We start from the raw sequence: 20,360 nt of genomic DNA on the forward strand, positions 1-20,360 counted from the left end.
CTACACGTAAAAATCCACTCGTGCTAAAACCATGAGTGAACGTGGGAGTCTAAGCCCATGAACAAAGAAGAAGAAGAAGAAGAAGAAGAAGAAGAAGAACTCATATCTAGCTGCCCTTTTAACGCCTTGGTGGCTCAAGCATGATGTCAGGAGAACGGTATGAATGTTGAATAGGAATAGGTTCAGTAACAAAGAAACATAAAGCTGTTTAAAACAGCCTTCAACGCTCCCTAATTTTTACAGTAAATGACCTTCACATTCACATCTTCTCCAATGACTTGATACGCAACCTCAAACGAAGACGCACATGATGAACGGACGACTCTGAAAAGCGAATCTGAAACATGCTCACTGAGTTTCACGTAGGTGGGGTTGTTGTTTTTACATTTAGTCAAGTTTTGACTAAATGTTTTAACATAGAGGGGGAATCGAGACGAGGGTCGTGGTGTATGTGTGTATGTGTGTGTGTGTGTGTGTGTGTGTGTGTGTGTGTGTGTGTGTGTGTGTGTGAGTCTGTGTAGAGCGATTCAGAGTAAACTACTGGACCGATCTTTATGAAATTTTACATGAGAATTCCTGGGTATGATATCCCCAGACTTTTTTCATTTTTTGGATAAATGTCTTTGATGACGTCATATCCGGCTTTTTGTAAAAGTTGAGGCGGCACTGTCACACCCTCATTTTTCAATAAAATTGATTGAAATTTTGGCCAAGCAATCTTTGACAAAGGCCGGACTTTGGTATTGCATTTCAGCTTGGAGGCTTACAAATTAATTAATGACTTTGGTCATCCGAAAATTGTAATTAAAATGTTTTTTTTTTATAAAACGATCCAAAATTACGTTCATCTTATTCTTCATCATTTTCTGATTCCAAAAACATATAGATATGTTATATTCGGATTAAAATCAAGCTCTGAAAATTAAAAATATAAACATTATGATTAAAATTAAATTTCCGAAATCGATTTAAAAACAATTTCATCTTATTCCTTGTCGGTTCCTGATTCCAAAAACATAATGATATGTTTGGATTAAAAACACGCTCAGAAAGTTAAAGCGAAGAGAGGTACAGAAAAGCGTGCTATGATACAACGAATAATGTAACAAAAACGAATAATGTAACAATTGTTACATTATTCATGCAGCACAGCGCAACCGCTACCGCCCTAAACAGGCTCGTCAGTTTCACTGCCTTTTGTAAGAGCGGCGGACTACGGTCATTGTGAAAAAATGCAGTACGTTCAGTTTCATTCTGTGAGTTCCACAGCTTGACTAAATGTAGTAATTTCGCCTTACGCGACTTGTTTGTGTCTGTGAGAGGGTGCGGGGGCGATAGAGAAGCAAAACCATTTCTGACCTCGAGTAGCAAATTTAACTTGGTGCCAGACTTCCGTGGAAAAGCTTGGGGCATTGTTACTACTAGTTGAGTAGTTACCGAAACTGAAGAACATGCATGCAGCAAACTGCTTGTTCTTAGACTAAAGGCGAATCACGTTTGCGTACAATTTTTCTCCCATCCACCTAGCCCATCCGAAACATCTGCAAGTCAACTGAGTTATCATTATGTGTGTGTTACTTTATCGTGAGAGAAACGATTACAAAATGATGGCTGCAGCTGGAAGCAACGTATCTGAATATGTGACTGAGCGCAGTTACTGCCCTTTGCTCGCTTTGTCGGTGGAAGTTCCTGCCGCGTAGTGAAGCTGCTGTCAGCCGCAGGCTCCCAAGGGATCGAAGTCTAGTTTCATGCTCAATATTGTGTAGGCTATTCGTCCGATGTGCTACTTTTGTTGCTGATTTGAAATCTGGTCAGTTGTGGTGATGTGTGGACTTACATACAGGGGTTGAAAACGAAGGACCCGAACAGTGTTTTGGACCTTCTTCTGAAAAGTGCTTGTAGCCCGGCCAACATAGTTACAGTGCGAGTCACTGCTGATCAGTTTTGTTGTTTCATATAGAGGGCTGATAAATTGATAATGTCCGAATTTTGTATTCAAGAGAAAAGTATGCTCGGGCATCCTTTGGGGATGAAAGAAACGTTTCACAAAGTAGGCTCTTTATTAAAAATATAGCCTAACTTGGAGCCAAATGAAGAATTACCTCTGGAACGTTTAACAGAAGCACATATGTCACTCTCATTACTCACACGCAGTGTTTGCAGATCAATTTGTGCTTTTCAGCACAATGACAATGAATGAAGAATTAGTCAAAACAACGGTTCAAAACTAGTCAGTTTTCTTCTTCTAATGGAAACATCCCGAGTGAGCTTTACAGTTCGCATGCCCATCAGTCTCTCTCTCTCTCTCTCTCTCTCTCTCTCTCTCTCTCTGTCTCTGTCTCTCTTTCTCTCTCAGTCTCTCTCTCTCTCTGTTTCTGACACCGTACCAAGATTCATCCCAAAGAACATTTGTCCAGAGTGCTCTAAAACTTTAATAAAAATGTCGCGTTCAAATCGGCAGCTATAATGAAAACTGTATTCAATCGTGTCTTAGTTCTTGTCAGTCACGCTTCCACCCAATATCTTAGTGTTTGGTTCTGCTTTGGGACCCCTCGAATAAATTGAAGAGGTTAAAGTTAGAGGACTGCCCTTCCAACAGACAAGTCGATTCATTTCAGAACTCACTTGAGAAAAGCTGCGGCTCTGAACTCAATTATTTGTCTTCCCTTTTATACTTCATTCCGATTATAGACAGCTTTCTGCTGCTTCACTCGGTGCCGATGAATTCAGTTGATCAGGCTCCTTCGATCAGAAACTGACATAAAATCAGTCGTAATTTAAACACACTCAAAAACGCGGCCTGCGTCAGCTTTGAATCTGACTCTCAGACAGAGAAAGGGGATACCAACAGCCAAGCAATGACGTCAGGCACACTCATCAGCACTGAGTGAAAAATCGGAAGGGTATTGCGCAAGGCAGAATCCACATAATTGTGGAATAGTCTTCCTGGTTGGCATTTCCTGCTTATTTCAAGTTCAGTGGATGTAGCATGTCGGTGAAATCACGGGCACAACACGAGAATGGATCGGCAGTCATGACCGACGTGCACTGAAACTGGTTGCACTTACTTTTTAGAGACTCGTGGTCTAGGCATGATTTGGCGGTGTACTTGCTTTTTTGTCTATTTGAATGACCTACTTGCCCATATTTTTGTTAGAGAGAGAGAGAGGGGGGGGGGGGGGCAGGTATTTATGTCTATTTTTGTGCAGGTTAGCACTGACATACTGTGGTCCGCCGGTGTTTCAATAACTGTCCCATTAAATCATTCAAGGGGAGACGGACGTATAAGCTGTTTCAGCAAACTTTGGCTAAAGTCAGTACATGTAGTACGTACATGTCGCATAGCAATCATACGGTCTACCAGCCAGTGCACAGGGCTCACAGTGACGCCCGGATGCCGAAAATGAAAACGATTTCCCACATACCAGCGAAGCCCCTCTATTTTTGGATTTACCTCCAAAAATAGTTACTGCACGTGATCTCTTACGTCATAGCGATCTGACCTTTGACAGCTGTGATTGAACTAACACTGAGCTGACGTCAATAGGGAAGTTCTCTGTCAAGCGAGCTGTTCGACTTTTAAGTATCGTTTCAAGTGGGTTGAAATCACAATGACAGTCAGATGTCACAAGTGCCTGTGTCACCACCACAGCTCTGAAGAATTGCAAGAGCTGGTTGGTCGGAAAGATCAAGTGCGCAGGGTAAATTTTGAACGGTATATTTGTGTTAAAATATTAAAGTTTATAGCTACAGTTATTGTTGGAAACAAAGTCACAATGCTCATCTCGAAATTAATTTTTAAATTGCAGCATGGAAGAAACTTGAAAGCTAAACGCGGAGGCAACGAACGCGCGGCACGCCCGTGCACGAACGCATGTACGCTTATGCGGTATGTACACACGAACATTGTATTCATTTGAAAAAATATAAACCAGTAGGTAGCCAAACCTCCTCTCTTTGTCTGTCTGTCTGTATGACTGACAGTCTGACCGTCTGACTGTCTCTCTCTGTCTTTGTCTGTCTGTCTGTCGGTATGTCTGTCTGTCGGTATGTCTGTCTCTCTCTCTGTCTCTGTCTCTCTCTCTCAGTCTCTCTCTCTCAGTCTCTCTCTCTCTCTCTCTCTCTCTCTCTCTCTCTCTCTCTCTCTCTCTCTCTCTCTCTCTCTCTCTCTCTCTCTCTCTCTCATCAAGTCAAAAGTTCTGACTCAAGTCTAATCAGTCCGGCTTCAGGCTGAGGGCACGGGTGTCAGTACTTGTATTAGAATACGTATCTAGACTACGTTTGTTGGCCTGAACAAATTAGTGAACACTTCGTTGTCGGTTCAGAGAAACAATCCACTTCAACGCTTTGAAAGATTGAACTATTGCCAGTGAAGAGTCTGAGTGGTACAGGCTGACAGACAGACAGTCTGTATAGTCCCTTTTAGCGGTTCATCTTTTCGTCTGGATTCCATCCGTCTGGGCCATCAAGGATAGATAAAACGATTATCTTTGGCTTTATTTTGTCTCTGCAGTGACGGTCGTTACGTTTCTCGTCGTGTGAGAATCACTTGCACCAAGCCGGGTTGTAACGGTACCCGGCACCTGCGAGCCGGCGGTGTCACTCAGTGTCAGTGAAATAAAGAAAATATTCCGTGCCGGCATACCAGCGAACCCCCTTTATTTTGGGAACTCTCTTCTGAAAATACACAACACATGTGACCCGTTACGTCGGTCGGTCTGTTGACCTACATCTGTGACTCAGCGTTGACGTCACAGATGTCAGGGCTCCTCACTGAGTTCAAATTCAGTCGTTTATATGATGAGCCAAGTAGGTATTCATAAATTTTGTTCGAGTGTGTTGGATTGAAACAATTGTAACATAAACGAGTTTGATTTAGTACTTAGTTGCGAATACAAATTGGTGAGAAATAATGTGAACCATTAAAAAAAAAATTCTTGTCTAGAGTTTGTTTGTTTTTTAAATCGGGTTTGTGGAACTGACCATCATGCTAGTAAACTAAACAACCCAAAACCATAGCGTAAAGAAGGCATTTTAAAAGTCACACAGAAGAAAATGCGATCAAATGCGAGTGCTTTAAATTTACAAGCTGGAAAAACTTCATTCTGACATTCATTATGGAGCAGCCCATACTGACAATTTCTTTATTCATGGGACAACTTCTTTAAAATACTGCCCTGTGTGAGCTGAGCATTGAATTGCGACACAGAGTATGTACGGTATACGTAGCCACTGGGGCTATATTTGTTTATAGTTTTGAAATGGGGTTCTAACGCGCTCGTTTCAATTCATCTTGTGACCTCAAGTTCTCCGCTCACGTCACTGAAAGACCTTTTCTGAATTGCGAGTCATGCGAGGTGTGATGATTTTACGCAAGAGCGTACAGAATGACGTAAGACAGGGATTAAAAGAAAATGTACACTAACTTGGACATATTCATGTTAATTGTTCTCAGAATACATGAATTCCTTTCTTCTTCCCCTCCCAACGCCAACCCCAGCTACTTCACTCTCTCCAGATACGCAAGTAGCTGCCCAAAATAAGAAACAGCAAAACGGTTTCACGGATTTTATTGATAGCCCCCTAAATTGTGTTTTATTGCGAAATGTAAACATTACATGATTACAATGCATCTGTGAAACACATTATATACATGTGTTTGTGAACCGCTGAATAAACGACAGTTTTTGGAGTCGGTGTCAAATGAAAACATTTTTTGCGTTGTATGCTTGCAATGCGGCCATTTCAAAACTTGTAGCTCTCCAAACCAGTTCAGAAACAACGTGATTATTTCTTGTACTGGTTCTGACGCAAGTATAGGCATAAAAACATTCTCGGAAAGCAGAACTGGAGAGGGAAAAAAACACTTGTCTGCCGGGGTGTTTTCCAGTGTTGAAATCCGTTGATAGAAATATTTTTAGACTTGGTTTTTGGTTTTAGTTTCCCTTCAATCTATTTAGATATGCGAGCTAGTCCTTTTAGAGCAGAGTAAAACGACGCCTTTCACCTGCTCACAAGGTCTGAGCAGGTCCTCATATTCAGGCTGCGGACAGGCCACAACCGAATGAACCACCACCTTTTCACCAAGTTCAGAATTGGCCAGTCAGACCAGTGCCCTTGTCAAACAGGCAGCATGACAACGGAACACCTGCTGCAGACTCATTGCCCACTACACGATGGCCTCAGGAGCCAGATCTGGGCGGAGGCGACCACGGTGCAAGGGAAGCTCTATGGCAGTCTGGACGACCTACAGCGCACGGCAACATTTGCGCGGAGAACCGGCGTTTCCATCTGAGTGATCGACAAGAAGAAGAAGAAGAACAGAGTGAGAAAGAGAGAGGGGTGTGTGGGGGGATGTGTGGTTACGATGATTATGTCCTTCATCTGGTTGGTTTGTTCGCGCTAAATTAAACGGAAAGTGTATCGAAGCACTGTGTATAATTGTGATCTTGAAATGAACAGTTGTAATTAATTGTTATCGTCTGTCAGCGGACTCGAGGAGATCATTTCATTTGAGAAATGACACTTAAAATATGATACCCATACCCGGCTTGATTTACAACAGAAACGTGATCAATCGTTCGCATAAACGCATACTTTGTGGCATTTCCCAAAACTTAATCTTCTTTGCGAGAATACACATAAATGAAAAATACCAACTTGTGCTAGCAATGATTGATTTGTGGCGGTGCATAATCGTCCAAATTCTTGAAAAAGACGGTGTTAGTCAGCTGTCCAGCACTTATTACTTAACGTTGCAGCTTAATTGATGCATAAAGGGATAAGAGTACCCCCAGTGGTAGTGGTTGGACTGAGACTAGTGCTTAAAGCTAAGTGAATAAATGTTGTGTCTCAAGCTGCCACTTTCAGTCAGTAACATGATTTTCATACACTGATTCGAATAGAAACTTGGTCAGTCATTCACATACTTTCCATTCAGAAATGATACAAAGAACATCGGTAACAATCACAGGAGCTTGTATCAAAGCGCCTGTCTATCAGAGTATCCTACTCTTTCATTCCTCCTGTAGTATTACAACTATTGTTCATTGAATAGTACATGTAGTGCCATAGTACATGTAGTAATACTACAGAAAGGATAAAGGAGTATGCCATGCCACTTTGATCGACTGGCGCTTTGATACAAGCTACTGTGGTAGCAATCACCTGTCGCAACTGAAATGTTAATTATAACCATGTAAACAGATGGAAAAAAATTGGAACGAACATTAACATCCTTCCCGTTTAAACAATTCGGCCCAGCGTCTCAGACTTGACCATACCTTTCACGCAGAATAAGAACAACCCTCCATTTGCTTGCTCTGGTGAGTTAGAATTTTGGATGAATTGATTTCTTAAAAGCATCCAGTGGTTTTAACGAAATTTAATTCATCAAAAACATCCAACTCAGTGTGCACAGAGAGCAGCCAGGCTGTTCATTCTTGGCATGTGAACAAGTGGGTAGATGTTCTCGTTTGTCACATATTAAAGCCTGGCCGGCTATATCTCTGATGGCCCGAATTGTTTACACAGGAAAGAGTGTGCCTTTAAACTCAACCACATAGTACAGACCCGCAAAACTGATTTGACTGAGCTGAAAATGAGGACTTAGTCAAAGGACTACAGTATCAGGCATCTCGTGCAAATCATAAGCAGACTGTGCAAAGCCTGCAGACTGAGATGTCCAAGGTGTACGGGGTAAACCTACGTACACATAATAAGTCGTAATACCACTGAGAGCTTGCTGTCGGCAGCTGGGAAATAAAGATGCGGCCGACCCCACCAGTGGTGAACAGGAGGCTTCCCCGGGACAGGCCTATCACTGCTCGATGGCTGCTCAATTATCGATTGGATATATACGCTCGTCTAGCCCGTTTTCCACCAAGTTATGTTTCAGCTCGACGCTTTCTATCGAGACCTAGCTCATATACGTACTGTCATTTTTGTAGTCGATTGCAGTAAGGTGACCAAAATGTCGATGTGGGGCCATCTTCGGGGAGATTCCTATACGGAGAACTATGTGCAATATCAGGATTTTAGAAATATATGTTGTAAAATGAGGGGGGAGAAAAGTCAAAGAAAGACGAAAAGACACACATATCGATCAAGCATGCGCATTAACTCACACACACAAGCACCCCATGCTCTAAGTCCCCCCCCCTCCTCCCCCTTCACTTCTCGTTCTCTTTTGCATAACCCTCTCGATCGCTCTGTTGTGCTATGACATAACATTTCTGCCCGTTCAGAAAATCTGAGCCAACCTGGGCTGTGTAGGCCGGAGTACGGAAGAAAAGTGTGAATGGATATTTACTGTCGAAGACGATAGCTTCAAAGACCTGCTTCTCATGCTACTGTGTTACATGTTCCACGGGCACGGGCATCCTATCCTTAGTGAATTATGACTTTATTCAGTTATTCTGCGGAAAAACAGAAATGATTTTCTGCAGCATTTCTGAATGTCATCATCCGCCGAAGCATCGTTTTTTCCGCTAAGGATAGCATCCTGTTTGTCCAGCACGAAGTACAAGTACTGTCTGTTCCGCACAGGGGTCCTGGCCAGTAAAGCAAGGCCACTCTGACTGATAGGTGGACACCTCCCAGTCAAAGACACTGAACGTTACCACTATTCAAGTTGCTCCTGTTATGAGACGGCACCTGCAATATATAAGACAATTTCCCCCGGTCCCAACTGAAAGTATGATATTATTATATGAAGTCTTATATCGCGCGCGTATCTCCAGACTCGGACTCAAGGCGCAGGGATCATGCCGTGTGAGATGGATTTTTTTTTTACACATTACATCACGCATTCACATCGACCAGCAGATCGCAGCCATTTTGACGCATATCCTACTTTTCACGGCCTATTATTCCAAGTCACACGGGTATTTTGGTGGACATTTTTTTGTATCTATGCCTATACAATTTTGCCGGGAAAGACCCTTTTGTCAATCGTCGGATCGTTAACGTACACACCCCAATGTAGTGTACACGAAGGGACCTCGGTTTTTCGTCTCGTCCGAAAGACTAGCACTTGAACCCACCACCTAGGTTAGGAAAAGGGGGGAGAAAATTGCTAACGCCCTGACCCAGGGTCGAACTCGCAACCTCTCGCTTCCGAGCGCAAGTGCGTTACCACTCGGCCACCCAGTCCCCACTCCTGGCCGGGTATATCATGTGTGACATTGATATCAAGGACTAGAATGTGTACATACAGTTAGCTCGTTCTATAGGCCTACAAATTGACCGCTGGTGCCTTTCTCGCGGCCAAAAAAGAACAAAAATATCAGTAACTGGAAATAATGTTAAAAATAAAATGTCACACATGATATACCCGGCCAGGAGTGGGAACACATTAAACACTGTTTTTTTTCTCACAGATTTGACTTTCAAATCGTTGTCCCGACTGTACCAAAGTCATAAAGCTCCTGTCTTCGAACCGCTGTTCCAGCGTTAGATAATAGTTACGTGATTTTTGGGATTTTTTTAGGCTTACCCTGATTTATTATAAAGTCTGTTCTGGGAGGTGTGGGGGTTGGATGATTTGAGATGATTTAGATGTGTGTCAGATAGCAGCCGGCATACAGCAACAACCAAAACGAAACATCCAGAATAAAAAATAAAATTAAAAAAAGACTGCATTTTGAGTTATGGGAACGTTTCAAAACTTTTCGTTCACCATCTTGCGAGACATCGAACCGTACACTAAGCTACATAAGTCTTTTAATTTTTCTTGTCATTTGTCTCATGATTTATGTCTGTCCACTATAAAGATCCTTGGGTCGATAGACTGTTGAATGTCTTGTTTTGTCAAAACTGCATGATTGCGAAACGTTCTAATCACTGAATCAGTAGGGCGGGGATGTAGCTCAGTCGGTAGCGCGCTGGATTTGTATCCAGTTGGCCGCTGTCAGCAGGAGTTCGTCCCCACGTTCGGCGAGAGATTTATTTCTCAGAGTCAACTTTGTGTGCAGACTCTCCTCGGTGTCCGAACACCCCCGTGTGTACACGCAAGCACAACTGAGACCAAGTGCGCACGAAAAAGATCCTGTAATCCATGTCAGAGTTCGGTGGGTTATAGCAGAGACATAGATAGAATTCAATGTATGTCTCTGGTTATAGAAACACGAAAATACCCAGCGGCATGCTTCCTCCGAAAACGGCGTATGGCTGCCTAAATGGCGGGGTAAAAAACGGTCATACACGTAAAATTCCACTCGTGCAAAAAATCATGAGTGTACGTGGGAGTTTCAGCCCACGAACGCAGAAGAAGAAGAAGAAGAAGTTCTAATCGGTAACTAACATTTCAGTTTTGTTTTTTGATCATTGTGGAAGGAAGTCAATGCTTTCATTGCAGCACGGTCAGTTCAGTCGTGGTGTCTTTGGCGTGTGGTCAGTCACAGTTTTATTTTACATACCGAGCACTGACCGAAGAGAGTACATGTACATCTAATTTTGTTACATGGAAGTCAATCAGTGTTCTGTTTGTGTGACACGGAACTGACTTGCCGATTGAATGGCCGTTAAAGTCTAAGCCGCGTTTACTGAACAGCTTCATGGCAACATTTAAAAAAAGATTATTTTTGTATGTGGTAGAAATTTCTTTGACGAGTATTATTATAAACATCCAGACATACAGTGGATTTTCTCTTTGTCTCCGTCTGATAAACTATGTACATCTACATTCCGTATCGCCGCGAATAAAGCAGAGTCATGATGGTGTATGGCAGCTTCAGTTCTCACAGCCTTCGAGTACAGTTTTCAGGCGTGCGTACCTTCACATGTGATGTGTAAAGTTGACCGTTTCAATATCTCTTCAACGTCTTATACCCAACGCACTCACATGCCTACATCCCCACATCGAGAAAGGGGGAATCCTCGTTGTGTTGCTTGGGTCAGGGATTTCCCTTTCCAGAGATTTGTGACGTCAAAGTAACTACTGGTGATATGCCAATGAATGAATAATGTGTGGTAAGCCAATCAGAGTGCAGTCCCTTCGGTCACATGACACTTCCTTAAGAGAGTATTTCTGCTCAATTGACCTTCAAGGTGGGTACTATTTTACGTATTAAGACGGTTGTTTACCAATAATATTGGTCTTTTTAAACTGTGTGATCTGTTTCTCGTGCCTGCACATCTTGTTTGAAGCGTTGCAAGTCTAACAGGGTTGAAAACCGCCTGCCGGTAAGCCCTCTGTCTTCACCGGCGCCATGTTCCATCATGGCTGCTGTATTATGATGCACAAAGCAGGAAATGAGGAAGAGCGTGCGATTCATTTCTGTTCTCAAACATAGTTGTCGGTGCTTCGATGATGCAGTGCATTTAAGAATTAGATTGACTAACTTTAACAATTAGGCTTGGTCTGGGTTTCTGGACAGACCTTGTGCTATCGATCATCTTCTCGAAGTCGTTTTCTTGTCTGACTCTGATAAACATGTCGTCTGCAACATGTTGAAACGACGAGATCGAACCAAACCCAAAGTGAAGAGAGGTAAAAAATGTTTAGTGTTGCGTTGGAATGAATGAATACATATTCTTTGTTCGCGAGGGCGTGTTTTGTGCTGTTATTTTCTTTGCAAATGGGTAATGACGTTTTGAACTGAAGCTGTTGTCTTTTTTTCACAGATCTATGCACATCATGCCGTCTTGTCACTGACTGATATTGAGAATGAGAGCAAATAAAAGCTATGCTTAAAAAACTTTCCTCTTTTTTCAGTCTCTGCAGTATTGATGCAATTGGTTTTAATCAAAACTCCTTTTCTTTGCTAGAAATGGAACTAAATTTGCTTGTGTTCTTTTCTTCTCCTTTTCTTTACTTCTGTCACTCATTATCATGATTATGCCAAAGAAACTACAATGGGAAGAAGGATAACTTCCTCATTGGGCATGCTTAGAAATGAGAATGGCTAAATATGAGTTATTCCCCTTTGCTGCATGCTGACCATGCTGTCTCCTGCTTTGTTATGACTAGTACAGTCGATCTTTCTCATGTTGTGACTTGCTTTATTTTCACATTTTCGGTATTTAAAACAGCAAACACACACACACAAACACACACACACACACACACACACACACATACACTGAAGAAGTTTCCATTCTGATTCGGTTATTTTATTTGGTGCTATATGTTTGCTTCACATTGTTTCTTCTTTTACATTGCTTGAGGTATCCCAATTCGCTAAACACATCCATAATGCATGCATGGCTCATTCGAAAGAGGGCAACTGAACAACTGATGCCCAATAGCAATAAATACTGAACAACTGAACAATAAATAGCAATAAATGATGACAGTGCCAAGTTTTTAAGTACAAAGTGAAATCATGTGACTGGACAAAGGCACAATTACAAAATACAAATACAAAAATCGTGGCCCATTTTAAATTAAGTTCTCAGCTCATGGGGAAGCATAAGATGACCCTAGAAACCGAAATTAGGAGACCTCCCGCCCCCAGGGCAGACTACAAAAAAAAAAAAAAAAGGGGTGGTGGGGGGGGGGGGGCTAATTTGTGAATAAGTATAAAAGGAATCAAAAACTGTATACATGTATTTAGTTAATACCCCAAAAATTGTATAGTATATACAATGTCAGACCCTAAAGAAAGTTTGTTAGTCATTGCTTAGGCAAAACAAAGCAAAATAGTCTGTTTACGGTATCCCGACCAACCCTATTTTTCCCCGCCAACCCTAGACCTTTTTTTTGGCATTTGGAGAAAAAGAAAAAGAAAAAAAATCAATTTTGTTCCTGTTTTTTTGCAAAATAATTTAAAAAGATGGTTATAAAAAAAAAATTAAGAAAAACCGACCTACCGACCCTCTTTTTGTGTGCCTATGTTACTGTAAACAGACCAAAAGGTACATCAAAAACAACACACCAGGGATGCTACTCTCCCCTTAAAAATAGCCATGAGTCATAGGTGTGACGTTTGAATCTTTTAGCTAAATAAAACCATAGGCAATTGATCGGAAATATCAGGAAAAATCTTACAAGTTTATTATTTGTTTGCTTGGACCAATCCTCTTGCCGAAGTGTTTTACAGTAAAAATTGATTTTACGTCAAAAATATCACAGGAATATCGAATGTTGAGGCAAGGCTGGGATAGCCAAGTTCAAGAATAACGGAAGGTGACTGTTGAATCTTTTTGAAAATGTATAAAAATATAGATGGTAGGCAATTCAAAATTAAAAAAAGGACTCTCGGAGCATGGACTTTTGAGTCAAAAATTAAAGAAGGCTCTATGAGCCGAAGTACATGTTTTGTCTATTGTCTTTTTTTTATTTTGAATTCCCTACGATCTATATTTTGATACAATTTTGGACCCTCTTTGTACGGAGAGAGTTGGCAATTGTTAATCACATTCTCTCATCTCATCGACTCTCCTTCGGCTCCTTGGTAACATGCGTTCCGTCTCTGCCAGGATTGGACACAGCAGCAGATAACCGGTAAATATGTAACAGGCATAAATGGCAAAATAGCTCGCCTCGCCTGATAATATATGAGACAACTGTTCTATTACAAAGTCTTTCTTGGGAGGCTTGGCTAATTTACTCGCTCGTTTTACACGGGGTTCCATCGTTTTCTTTTCTAATCGGAAAACCTTGCTCCTCAGTTTGTTGACCTTCTGCCGAAGTTCCGCTTCACGAGGGGATGGGGAGGATGACGACTTTGATGCTTTACATCCTATGTCCTCCAGGATCGCCTGAATGTCATCTAAAAAAGAAAACACACACACACAAAACACACATAAAATAACATAACCATAACAAGTTACAACCTGGAAGAAATTAAAACATGTGTAATTCAATCACAAAATGAAAATAAACAATAGCGTAGGAAGGCAGGCCAGAAATGAAGTGTATTAGCAACTATGGATACGATGTGGAACAATGATGGAATTGACCTTGTTTAGTACTGAATGGGTGAGGCCATTAGAACTGTACCCACGGAATACGCGCTATATAAGCTTTATATTGATTGATTGATTGATTAGGACAACAGTACCAGGTAAACTCCTCACACACCATGCCTCTTTCTTTCTTTCTTTATTTGGTGTTTAACGTCGTTTTCAACCACGAAGCTTATATCGCAAAGGGGGGGGGGGGGGGGGGGGGGAGATGGGAATAGAGCCACTTAATTGTTTCTTGTTACACCATGCCTCTAACAGGATATGTTTCCCATCTTTACGTGTGGGAACTACAGGTACAATTTCATCCATCCATGCATCCGCCCTATACAGCTTCTTCTTCTGCGTTCGTGGGCTGAAACTCCCACGTGCACTCATTTATTTGCACAAGTGGAATTTTATGTGTATGACTGTTTTTACCCCGCCATTTAGGCAGCCATACGCCGCTTTCGGAGGAAGCATGCGGGGTATTTTTGTGTTTCCAAAACCCACCGAACTCTGACATGGATTACAGGATCTTTTTCGTGCGTATTTGGTCTTGTGCTTGCGTGTACACATGAAGGGGGATAAGTCACTAGCAGGTCTGCACATAAGTTGACCTGGGAGATCGGAAACATCTCCACACTTAACCCACCAGGCGGCCGCGACCGGGATTCGAACCCTCGACCTTCCGAGTTAATAGACCGACGTCTTACCACCCCGCCACAGCGCCCGTCACCCTATACAGCAATTATCAACTATGTAATGGATGGGTTTAAACATTTTTTGATGTCAGGGTGTTCTTCATGGTTAAAAATCTCTTACCTGGTTGAACAATTTGTGCATCAGGCGACAGGTCGGTGCTGGCTTCATTTGTAGCTACCCTTTGCGATGGTGGCTTCCTCCCACTAGCAACCTGCAAATGCACAGCTCTTTAACTGACAAACTCACAACCAACACCCAGTCACAATGAAACAATTCTCCCAATGTCATGGCATTGGTCTTAGGCCACACAAAAAAGTGTATGTTTCTCGTAAGGCAAAACAAAAAATAATCTGTTTACAGTATCCGGACCGACCCTATTTTTTTTCCCACCGGCCCTAGACTTTTTTGGGGCATTAAAAAATGAAATTAAAATATTCAGATGGCTAAAATACAAAAATAAAAAGCCGACCTACCGACGCTATTTTTGGGGGGCATATGTTACCTTAAACAGACTTTTTTGTGGCCTAACATGACTAAAGGTGGAGATTCTTTTTCTAAACTTTTTTTTTTTAAACCATCTTTTTAACTTATTTTGTTGAAAAACAGGAAAACAATTGATTTTCGATTACCCCTTTTAATTTTGAAAATGCAAAATAAAAGTCCAGGGTCGTCGGGAAAACATAGGTAGGGTCAGGTGACCAGAAACATACAACTTTTTTGTTGTTGACGCCGACCCTATACTTTTTTTGCTATTTGGGGCTGTTTTTTGGCAAAATAAGTTCATCATATCATCATAATCAAGACGTCGATCCAAAATAAGTAACTTTTTTTTGTTGGCCTTATCATTTTTTTGCGCTAAATGCAAACAGGCATTATTTGATGGGAACAATGCTGGTTTTTTTCAATTTTTACATCAGCCTCAAACTTGTCATTACTCAACCTGCATTTAATAGTGTGCTTCATTGGTTTGCAAAAACCTAAAACCAATAAATAAATTATAACCTTCGGTGGTGGATTGGGCACTGCAAACAATGTCGGGACAGCATTCCACACAAGTGATCCTCTCTGCAGGATTGTTTTACTGGTTGGCCTCAAAGTGATCAGTACAAAGCTTGAGACCTTGAACATCAGCTGGCTGCAGCTTTTCAAAGTCCTCTCGCCTTGTGAATTGCATCCATATTCTGCACCTAGTTTGACAATAAAATAACAATAACTAAGACAAAAAAAGCTAAATCAGATCTTCAGTCTAAATCTAACGCTCTGCCTGAACGCAAAACGGATGAGTGATGTACCTTTGTACTGTAGTTTTCCCGTAAGCAAGGTTTGATAAAGGATTCGGCAAATATGCCCACGGGTAGGTCTAGTTTGTCATCAAGTGTAAACTGTTGTTTTGTACTGACTGCTGACTCACACTCACAGTCGTAAGTACAGTGTACACATGCACACACAGGTACACACGCAGACTGTGACACACGCGTACATAGTACAGCTAGTACAGAAATCTCAGGATGAACCGATCCATGCTATGTTTGTAATATTTCATTTGCATATTAGTTCTATAAATACTATAGTATCATAGCAGACAAAAATGCCCAGAGACAGTTGGCTTATCTGAGTGAGTTGACTCGAGCATTCTCATTCACATTCTGAAGAAGGTAAACCTGAGGAAATAATCACTGCACAACCCACCTTTTTTCTTCTTTAGGGAACTTGTGGAAAGTTTTCCCGAAGCAGCTCTGTTTGTAACGGGCGTTCTTGCAACAAAAAGCCGAGCACAATTTACCACCACCTCGCACGCGATCAGTACCTACGCGATCCGCCATTTTGTTTTCGCCGTCAGCATGTGACTAGGGACGATAACCCACAAACACTTTTTCGCATTTTCTTCGCAAGTTCCACGTCTTCCTAATGTACAGTGTTTGATTATGCTAAGTAAGTCTCAGAGCTATTTACTGCTAATGGTTTCTCAAATAAAAAAAAACATGCAGAAAATGTGGATGCACTGGTGATTTATGATTGGCATGTGTTTTACTATTAGAGCACTGTTCTTCAGTCTGCAGCAGTTCGAAACATTTATATCGCTGGTGTATTTTGAACATTTGTCTTTGGTTATAAAATATAAGGGTCATTCTACTGTTTCTAGATTAGTCAGCTAGGTAGAACTAGAAGCTGTCTGATCCAGTCACCACTTGCCAAACATGAGTGAGATGATATGGGAACTGTAATCATGCAGTTGTTTGCAGGGTGGGTTAGCAACGTTTTGGAAAATAAATTCCAATGATTATTTTCCAGATATCAGAAAGGAAGATGCGGGAAAGTTTGGGAATATCAGAAGTTTTATATACAAGACAGTTTCCCAAAGTTATTACATCAGATGAAGAAACAATACATGGGGTTCAACACATTGCAATATACCCCCAACAGTGCGGACAATCATTTTAAAACTGTCATCCTGTGTTTTTACAGGGTGTGGTAATTTCAGCCTGAATCGACAACTGGTCACAACTTAGACAAGGAAAATAATTTGTGTGATTTGGAAATGTATAGTCAGTTTCATTTTGGTTTGAGTTAACAGGCTTTTGGTCGGTAGACTCAAACTAAGTCTGGAAATTCTCAGAAGAAAAGGCTATGATAAGCCTGCTTTTCACAAATGTCCAGTCATTGTAAGCTACGGGTTGCGTGTTGAAAATAATATCACACCTTTAAATTTGATTGCTGCTGTATGAACAAAAGTCAAAACAGTTACACTGTTTTCTATGCCTGCCTATGATTTGAAATCTCAAGACATTTCAATACCAAAAGGGAATACATACATGTAACAATATTGTATAATTTTGAAAGTGGTGAGTAAAGAAGCCTGGTGACCTCCAAAGCTCCAAGATTTATGATTGTGTGTTTGTTTTTTTATAATGAAAAGCCTACATCAAGAGTGCAATAAATTTTGAGTGCAGTGGAGATTCCTTGATTTCACCTTACTGATAGTGATAGCTGTGTTGGTTCTTAAACTTTTTGCTTATTACTTCTCACAGTTAATAAGTTACTGCTTGAGGTCTTTGTTTGTGTCAATATTTTTGTAAAGGAAACTACCACCGTCATTCTGCATGGTATCTTTCTATTCATTTCAACAATTTCCTCATGATTACATGTTTTTTCCCACTTAAAGCTTATCAAGACTAAGAGTAAAGAGTATCTGTTTCCTCGAGTTATTGGCTCTGAGAGTCATGCCTTGTCTCAAGTTGTATGTGATACCTTGCGAAAGGACAAGACTGATTGGATTCCCTTTGTATGAGACTTTTTAAAAACATTGATATATTTCAAGAGACTGCTCTGGCTGAAGCTTTTACCTTGCTCAGGGCTCTTCCCACAGACACTCCACCTAGAGGGTCCCGGGACCCCTAACGTTGATGTATATGACCCCCTTGGAGGGTAATGACATGGAGGTTTATATTGTTTTTAGAAGGCATGCTCCTCGCAGGCAAATGATCTTTAGGGCGCTTTAAACATAGTACAAACTTTTTGTCAGTTTTCTGAGCCCTTAACAAAAGTTTACAAATTGTGGTCATATCGGTTACAGTACATTGACTGGGTACATTTGCATCAGTACAGATCTGGCAGAACATTTTCTGAAAACATTGATGGTACGCATGGTAACAAATACGAAGTGCATCTTGGAACCCGTTTTTCGGTTTAGTGTTGCAAGACCCCGTGCATGAATTTCGAGTATGTTTCGAGGTTAACATTAGGTACATGTTCGGCACCTTATTGAGAAAAGTTTGGTGTGCCGCAAAAAAACACTGCAGACAGTAGAAATGACAAATTTTAAAAAATTAAGTAAATTGGTGTGATCACTTCTAAGAAAAGTAAGTGCACTATTGCAAGAAGAAATAAATCAATTTATGAAATGACGTCAACACCTTTCCACTATTGGTCAATGCATTTCAGCGCTGCCAACATAATGTCGGTCACACTTAAAATGAATGTTATTTGAGTTTGCTTTCCATATATTATGGTCAATTATCAACTGAACAAGTTAACTTACCTCAAACAGTGAGGTCGACTAAATCATCAGTGAATGTACAGTACACAAATATGAGCGGAGAAACTCAGAAACCGACGAGTCGATACTGACACATGTTCGAGAACTCACATGTAATATTTGAAGACAAAATATTTTTACCTCCAAACACAGTGTGCCCAGATAGCCCAATCGGTAGAGTGCCTTTAAAAGTCATTACTTTGGGCGGTTACGGGTTCGAATCTCTTAGCAGTCAGGAACATCTTTTTTACATTTAGTCAAAACTTGACTAAATGTTTTAACGTAGAGGGGGGAATCGAGACGAGGGTGTGGTGTGTGTGTGTGTCACTGTGTGTGTATTTGTGTGTGTGTGTAGAGCGATTCAGAGAAAACTACTGGACCGATCTTCATGAAAGTTGACATGAGAGATCCTGAGTATGGTATATCCAGACGTTTTTTTCATTTTTTTGATAAATGGGTGGCCGAGTGGTAACTCACTTGCGCTCGGAAGCGAGAGGTTGCGAGTTCGACCCTGGGTCAGGGCGTTAGCAATTTTCTCCCCCCTTTCCTAACCTAGGTGGTGGGTTCAATTCAAGTGCTAGTCTTTCGGATGAGACGAAAAACCGAGGTCCCTTCGTGTACACTACATTGGGGTGTGCACGTTAAAGATCCCACGATTGACAAAAGGGTCTTTCCTGGCAAAATTGTATAGGCATAGATAAAAATGTCCACCAAAATACCCGTGTGACTTGGAATAATAGGCCGTGAAAAGTAGGATATGCGCCGAAATGGCTGCGATCTGCTGGCCGATGTGAATGCGTGATGTATTGTGCAAAAAAATTCCATCTCACACGGCATAAATAAATCCCAGCGCCTTGAATATGTGCGCGATATAAATTGCATAAAAAGAAAAATTTTAAAAAAATGAAAAATTCCTGCGCTTAGAACTGTACCCACGGAAAACGCGCGATATAAGCCTCATATTGATTGATTGATATCCGGCTTTTCGTGAAAGTTGAGGCGGCACTGTCACGCTCTCATTTTTCAACCAAATTGGTTGAAATTTTGGTCAAGTAATCTTCGACGAAGCCCGGACTTCGGTATTGCATTTCAGCTTGAAGGCTTAAAAATTAATTAATGAGTTTGCTCATTAAAGTTGTCATTAAAATTGATTTTTTGCAAACAGATTTAAAATTGATTGCATCGTATTCTTCATCACATTCTGAATCTAAAAATATATACATATGTCATGTTTACTCTTAAAATGTGATCACAATTAACGAAAGTAGATTAATTAATCTTACGATTAAAATTTAAGAAATCGATCCAAAAATGATTTCATCTTATTCTTTATCATTTCCTGATTCCAAAAACATATAGATATGATAGGTTGGATTCAAAACAAGCTGAGAAAGTTAACAAGAATACAGAAAAGCGCGCTTTCTTGCTTAGCACAATACACTACCGCGCTAATCTGGCATGTCAATATCACTACGTTTTGCACGTGGGAGGTGAGCGATTTCCTTCACGTGGTGATTGACGAAGCTGTACTGTCTTGGTGAAAAAATACAGTGCGTTCAGTTTCATCCCGTGAGTTCGACAGCTTGACTAAATGTAGTAATTTCGCCTTACGCGACTTGTTTTTAAATGTGTTAACTTATTCTTTATTTTCTCAACTCATATTTCTTGTATTTTATTCATTTTAGTTCATTACAAAGGTTTTGAATGATGTATTGGAGATGGAATTAAACAA

General features: G+C 41.0%; 1 protein-coding gene and 1 long non-coding RNA gene across 7 annotated transcripts in view; one reads left to right on the plus strand and one right to left on the minus strand.

Moving 5' to 3' along the window:
• The first annotated feature begins 10,975 nt into the window (after positions 1–10,975).
• Positions 10,976–20,360, plus strand: part of LOC138964957 (plasma membrane calcium-transporting ATPase 2-like) — a 155,305-nt gene continuing 145,920 nt past the window's right edge. For all 6 annotated transcript variants that reach the window (XM_070337049.1, XM_070337050.1, XM_070337047.1 and 3 more), the window contains exon 1: positions 10,976–11,049. The gene's annotated coding sequence lies outside the window, so the exon portion shown is untranslated. The remainder of the gene's footprint in view (positions 11,050–20,360) is intronic.
• Positions 12,061–15,770, minus strand: LOC138964956 (uncharacterized). The gene is made up of 3 exons (XR_011455256.1): positions 15,595–15,770; positions 14,713–14,803; positions 12,061–13,715 (listed from the first exon to the last, which is right to left on the minus strand). It is a non-coding gene; the product is annotated as an uncharacterized lncRNA (long non-coding RNA).

The sequence above is a fragment of the Littorina saxatilis genome, linkage group LG4, assembly GCF_037325665.1.
Source record: "Littorina saxatilis isolate snail1 linkage group LG4, US_GU_Lsax_2.0, whole genome shotgun sequence".
Classification (NCBI taxonomy): Eukaryota; Metazoa; Mollusca; class Gastropoda; order Littorinimorpha; family Littorinidae; genus Littorina; species Littorina saxatilis.